Source organism: Urocitellus parryii, unplaced genomic scaffold (assembly GCF_045843805.1).
Source record: "Urocitellus parryii isolate mUroPar1 unplaced genomic scaffold, mUroPar1.hap1 Scaffold_59, whole genome shotgun sequence".
Lineage (NCBI taxonomy): Eukaryota > Metazoa > Chordata > Mammalia > Rodentia > Sciuridae > Urocitellus > Urocitellus parryii.
Window position 1 is genome coordinate 2800992 of NW_027554094.1, and position 6038 is coordinate 2807029.

General features: G+C 38.7%; 1 pseudogene; it reads right to left on the reverse strand.

Annotated features, from left to right (window-relative positions):
- Window positions 1-3722: 3722 nt before the first annotated feature.
- On the reverse strand, window positions 3723-4411 carry LOC144252800 (Golgi apparatus membrane protein TVP23 homolog B pseudogene; annotated as a pseudogene).
- Window positions 4412-6038: the final 1627 nt, after the last annotated feature.

A 6038-nucleotide genomic window follows, 5' to 3' on the forward strand; every position in this document is an offset into this window, starting at 1 on the left:
CTAGATTCTTAATGAGGAAAGAAACCTAAATTACATTTTAAATGTTAAGTCTTCACCTCATACACATTTTCCATCTATAGAAATTTAATCCAATAAAATATAATTTCTTACTATATCAGACGTTTTATAATCACTACATAAATTAAAGTGTATGGAAATGAGAAATTAATTAAATATGTATAATAACCCCTTTACTCTTTCTGAATCTTTTTATAGCACTGAATTGGATATGATAACTATTTACAGGGATTAGTTCATGGAATACATTTTATTACATTTAATTTAGATTTATCTCTCAAAAACATTTGGAGTTTTATTAAGTGAGAAAAAGAGGATAATTTAGATATTAGGAACATGTGGAAGATAAATGAAAACAGTTGAGAAAATGTGAAACAAAAATTTCATAGAATTCCATAGCTTCTATTGTGATTGCTGAACAATTTATCATTTAAAATAATTTTTATGCAAACCTTGAATAATGGACTCAATTGTTGTTATGCATAGAGTCAAAAGGTGTTTCCTTTTGCATGATTGCCACCATATTCACAGTGTATGTTTAGATTGTGTATTGAAAATTTCAAGTAGTTTTATTCTCTGGACCTCTATCTCTCACTATGTGAAAAAAAAAAACTGAAATGAATTAAGGACTTAAATATAAAACAAGACATTATGACATTATGAAACTACTAGGTAGAATCATAAAAGAAATGCCAGATAACTTTGGACTGAGCAAGGACTTTGTTTGTTTGTTTTTGTTTTTTAATTTTGTTTTTTTAGACAAAGGAAAAAGAAGGCTTATTGCTTTGCTAGCACAGGAGAAACACAGGGGACTCCTGTCCCAAAGGCTGTGATTCTGCCCATCAGCAGTGTGTGTGTGTTTGTGTGTGTGTGTGTGTGTGTGTGTTTGTGGGGGCGTGCCCACAGGCACATTAGCGATTCCACTTGGTTTTCAGTTTTTTACCTAGCATCTTTAACCCATTAATGCAGTCTCTGTGGCCCTGGGAAAATGTCAAGTCACTTATATTTTCCCATTGTTGACCTGCTTCTGAGCAACCTCTCACGATAAAGATTTGCTTTCCCACTAAATATTCAGCTCTTTTTCCCTTTACTTTTTTTCTTCCATCCTCACTATGTGCACTTGGCTTTTCTTGCACTACTTGGGCAAATTCCTTCTTCTTTTTCTCATAGACCCTAATTCCAGTTTGAAACCATGGCCACTTAACACCCTTTTTCTGACTCAATAACTGTACATGTGCAGCAGAGCTCTCTTGGAGAGTATCTGAAACACTGTTCTTAAGGGCACCTGTACTGCTATCTTTGATTTAAATTAAAATAAAATTTAGCCAGGTGCAGTGGGTCACACCTGTAATCTCAGTGGCTTGGGAGGCTGAGGCAGGGAGAGTCCAAGTTCAAAGCCAGACTCAGTGACTTATATATTTTTTATTTTGAGATAGGATCTCACTGAGATCCTATCTCAAAATAAAAAATATAAAAAGGGCTGGAAATGTGACTCAGTGGTTAAGTCCCCTGGGATTTAATCCCTGGTATAATTTTTTAAAAAATAAATCAATTAGTCTTTATAGGAAGGAAAAATCCAGATATGTAAGAAGAAAATTTAGAAAGAGTGCAGTGCCTAAAAGGGTCTGGGTGCTTTGGGGAGCCAGGAGGGGACAGAGCATGGCAACTCTTGGCTTCTGAGCTTCTGAGGTGTTCTCTTTTACTTCAGGGAAAGACAGTAGAGGACAGAGGTCCCACTTGGCAGTGGTGTGAAGGACAGCAGGTCTGGCTGGAGGAGTGCTGGCTGCAGCAGATGAGCTGCCAGCCTTCTTTGTGCCTGTGTCTGGTTCCGCTACAGCTGAGTCAGAGAGGCCACTGCCAGGTGGCAGCAGAACGAGCTATGTGGACCTGGCAAGGTCATGTTTCCGCTATGAGTTCTGCATCAGTAGGCTCACTTTGAACCTCTCAGAACTCTGGGATTATTGATCAGCAGCCCAGGTGTGTGGGAAGCTGGAGCTCACTGAAGGGGAAGTCTGAGAGCAATTCAGCCCCCACTTCCCACTCCTGTCACCTCCACTCTCTAAAGCAGAGTGGGGAGATGGCAACAAACGCACTTGACAAAACAGTTACTCTACATGTTGAACAGCTGTAACTTCCTGATTGGAGTTAGAAGCAATAAAGCAGGGGTGGGGGCAGAAAAGAAGGTTTTCACATCTACTGTTTTCTTTTTCTTCTTCTCCTTTTTTTTAGTGCTAGGGATTGAACCCGGAACCTTGCACAGTTCTACCACAAATCCTCATCCAGCTCTTTAAAAATTTTATTACATTTTGAGACGGGGTCTTGCTAAGTTGCTTAAGGTCTCACTGAGTTTCTGAGACTGAACTTGTAACCCTCCTGCCTCTGCTTTCTGAGTATCTGGGATTATAGGTGTGCACTACCACACCTGACTTATCTACTACTTACTAAGGGTACAATCTACATAATACCACTGTTCACCTATTTTAAGTGTAGTGTTGGTGAGTTTTAGTGAATTTATACCACCTCACCTCCCACTTTTGATCTATATGAAATAAAGTGGAGGAAAAGTCACCTGGGTGGACATAGATGAAATATGAGAGGGCTTGTGGTTCTGCCTGCAGCCCCATCACAATTTTTTTTTGCTCTGTAAACAATAGTTTTATACAAATATAAAGTTGTGCATCTTCCAAGCTATCACTCCAACAGACATTTATTCAACTAAAACAAAACATATTTAAAAATATTTTAACAATGTACAAATACATTCACAACATAATCGGCTGATTAAAAGATTCCAACAAAGTTTCCAGTACCGACAACAGAATTTACAAATGCCTACAATAATTTGTAGATTGGTTTAGTTTACAGTTAACTATATTTCCTTGTTTAAGAAATATTATTAATACAAATGTATGATTTACAATATCCCCCTTATAGCAAGAAAAAATAGATTCATAAAATAAAATGTCACTAGGCATTTATTACACCAAATATTTAAATGATTATTCTTACTATGACATAAGAATAATATTAATTTAGTACTAAAAGATTTTATTAGTCCAAAGACCACCAAAGAATTTCCAGGAAGTTCCAAAATAAAAATCTGACTATCCTTTCCATGAAATAAATAGAATAGCAGCAATCCCTGGGTATCCCTTAAACATAAACTATAAAGATTCCATTTATTATTTAGGCCTTAAGTATAAAAATAAAAGAAAATCTTAGAAACTAGTTAACACTACCAGCCTGAATTTGGTTTTCACTTGTGCATATCTAAGGTAAGCAATTTCAACATGAAGTATATATTTAAAATTAACATTTTTTCTAACTTTTTAACTCATACACAAGCCAAGTGCTTATTCTTAATCATGGAATCAACTTATTTCTGAAAATAACCTACAGAAATAGTATGTAAACACACATACCTTTGAGATAGACTAAGAATATCCTATATTCTATGGATCAAAATGCAAATATCTCTGTAATATGTGTAAACCTAACACATTAATTTGGGATATACTGATACATTACTATATGCATACATATGTACACCATAAAATAAATTCTGACAATGTTTCTAGTGATATCATCATACTTCCCAGCCTCAACTACTAGAAAAAGAAAATAAAAACTTTGTTTAAAAAAATAAAACAGTTTTAATAGTAACTTTGTAAGTGAAAACAAAACAAACAAAAAACAATGTTCCTCTATGCAACTGGACTGAGCTCTAAACAGTTCATAATCAAGAATCTCTTTGCCCTTCCCCAATATGACAGAGAACATAAGCTTTCTCTCTGTTCATTTCCAGTGTTTTGTTTTAAAAACTGCTTTCTAAGATACGAGATAGCCATGCTGGTTAAATTCTTCTGGCTGCCCGCTTTGCACCTGATGTAACCACACAGGTTGGCACTCTGTAGTACCACACCCATGATAACCACAGCCAACCACTTCACTCTGAAGGAGAAGAGAGTACTAAAGGCAAATATCACCCATAGCACTGGACAGGCAATTAGTCTTAACCAAGAGATTCTTGATTCAGCCTCTAAAACAGTGTTATTCTCCTGAGGAGATACCTTCCTGGACTCAAACACCCAATGATTCTTTCCATCATCATCAATATGATTCCACCACGGAAGGCCTACCATCAGTCTACCTGTGACATTCTTCATGCCCCAAAGTCACATGACAACAACAGGATAATTGTCACCATACAGGCAATAAAGATGCTGCTGAGCAATTCACAGAGAAGATAGACTATAATGGCACTGACTCGGAAGAACAAATGGAGAAATGATGCCACTGGATGTCGAGTTTTGGATTTTCTTGGTCTATTAGTTGTCTCTTCTGTGTCAAACAATGAAACATCTTTGTCATCATTGCTGTCCTGAGACAACATGGCAACTGTGTGCCAGCCCCGCTTCGTCTTGTCCCATTTGAATTGGGACTTTGTCTCCCCATACATGTGGCAGGAAGCTGTGCTAAGGGTTTGCTGATGTTGGTTGGAGGAGTAGCAGTTTGAGAACTTTTACTTTTTTGAAGGGAAGATGGGGAAGGTAAAAGAGGCCAATGGCAACAGAGATGGCCTGAGGGGTTTAGGTCTGGGGTAGGGGAAAAATGTGAAAGGGATGCAACCAAGCAAACTCTACAGCCTCTTTTACTCAGTCTCCTCTATCCAGCTGTAGCATCAGCACCTGGGAATTGATTAGAAGTGCAGTCTCAGGCCCCAGTCTCAGACCTACTAAATCAGGACCTATATTTTGACAAGACCAGGTCCTGTGTAAGTGCAGGGAAGTTTGGGAAGCACTGATGGTCTCCTGGCATTCCCAGAACAAAATGCCACAGGCCAAGGGCAGCCAGGAAAGTGGGCCTACAGTCTGGTCTCATCAGGATGGGAATGATCACTGAGAGGGGTGGAGAATAGCATTTCAAATGGTGAATTCAATTTTAAAAATCAGCTTTTTGGGGGGTACGTAGTACCAGGGATTGAACTCAGGGGCCCTTGACCCCTGAGCCATATCCTCAGCCCTATTTTGTATTTTATTTAGAGACAGGGTCTCACTGAGTTGATTAGCATCTTTCCGTTGCTGAGGCTGGCTTTGAACTCAAGATCCTCCTGCCTCAGCCTCCCAAACTGCTGGGATAACAGACATGTGCCACCATGCCCAGCCCCAAATTTAGCATTTTTGCAAGCCATGTTGGGATAAAGATAGATAACATCCTCAAAAACTAAATTATAACATCATTAAAGGACCATTCCTAGAAAATCCCATTGTCTTTTGTGTCTCTTGCCTGAGACTAGTTTTCTCAGCTCCATTTGTAGTAACTTTTTCTGGGGCTGGGAGCTAATTAGGAATGTGAGTTCAATAAGGATTTCTTAGATATATTTAACCATGTGGAGTCCTGGAGATGATCACACTCACAAGATATTAGATTGAAGATGTAGTACAGGAAATCAGTTTGAACTATAAGCAAAAGGAAAATCACTTCTTCCCTAATAAGCTTCCCTTTACATTTAAACTGTACGCAAAGTCCTGTTTACTAATATTGTCGCCTCTCTGACTTTTGCTTCCTGTCCTGGCAGGCTTTCAAGAACATGCTGCTCTAGCAGGACTGAGAGGAGTCCAGAAGCACCGTCTGCATTCCTGACTCCAAGTCTTGCAGTCATGATGGTTCATTTACCAGTAATGGCTTCCTCTTCCCACTACCCCTTTTCTTCCCAACAGATATTCAAGACAAGGTTTAAGTGGTGTTTTTCCACAAAGCCTGTTCTAATCACTCCATTCTGTAGTGGACCTGCCTTTTCTTATCTCTGTAGTCCTATATTTAGAACACTTAGAGTTCTTAGTGCAGGCTGCTTTGTGTTGTTATTTGGTGTGGAGGATCATCAAGAACAGATGCTCCCTGCTCTTGTTCCCCTAATATCATACCTGGGTCACAGAAAGTACTCACTAAAGATTTCACAGGTCCCTTCAGAAGTCCAGAGAGCCCTGGACCACTGCAACCTTTGAAGGCCATATTTCCAA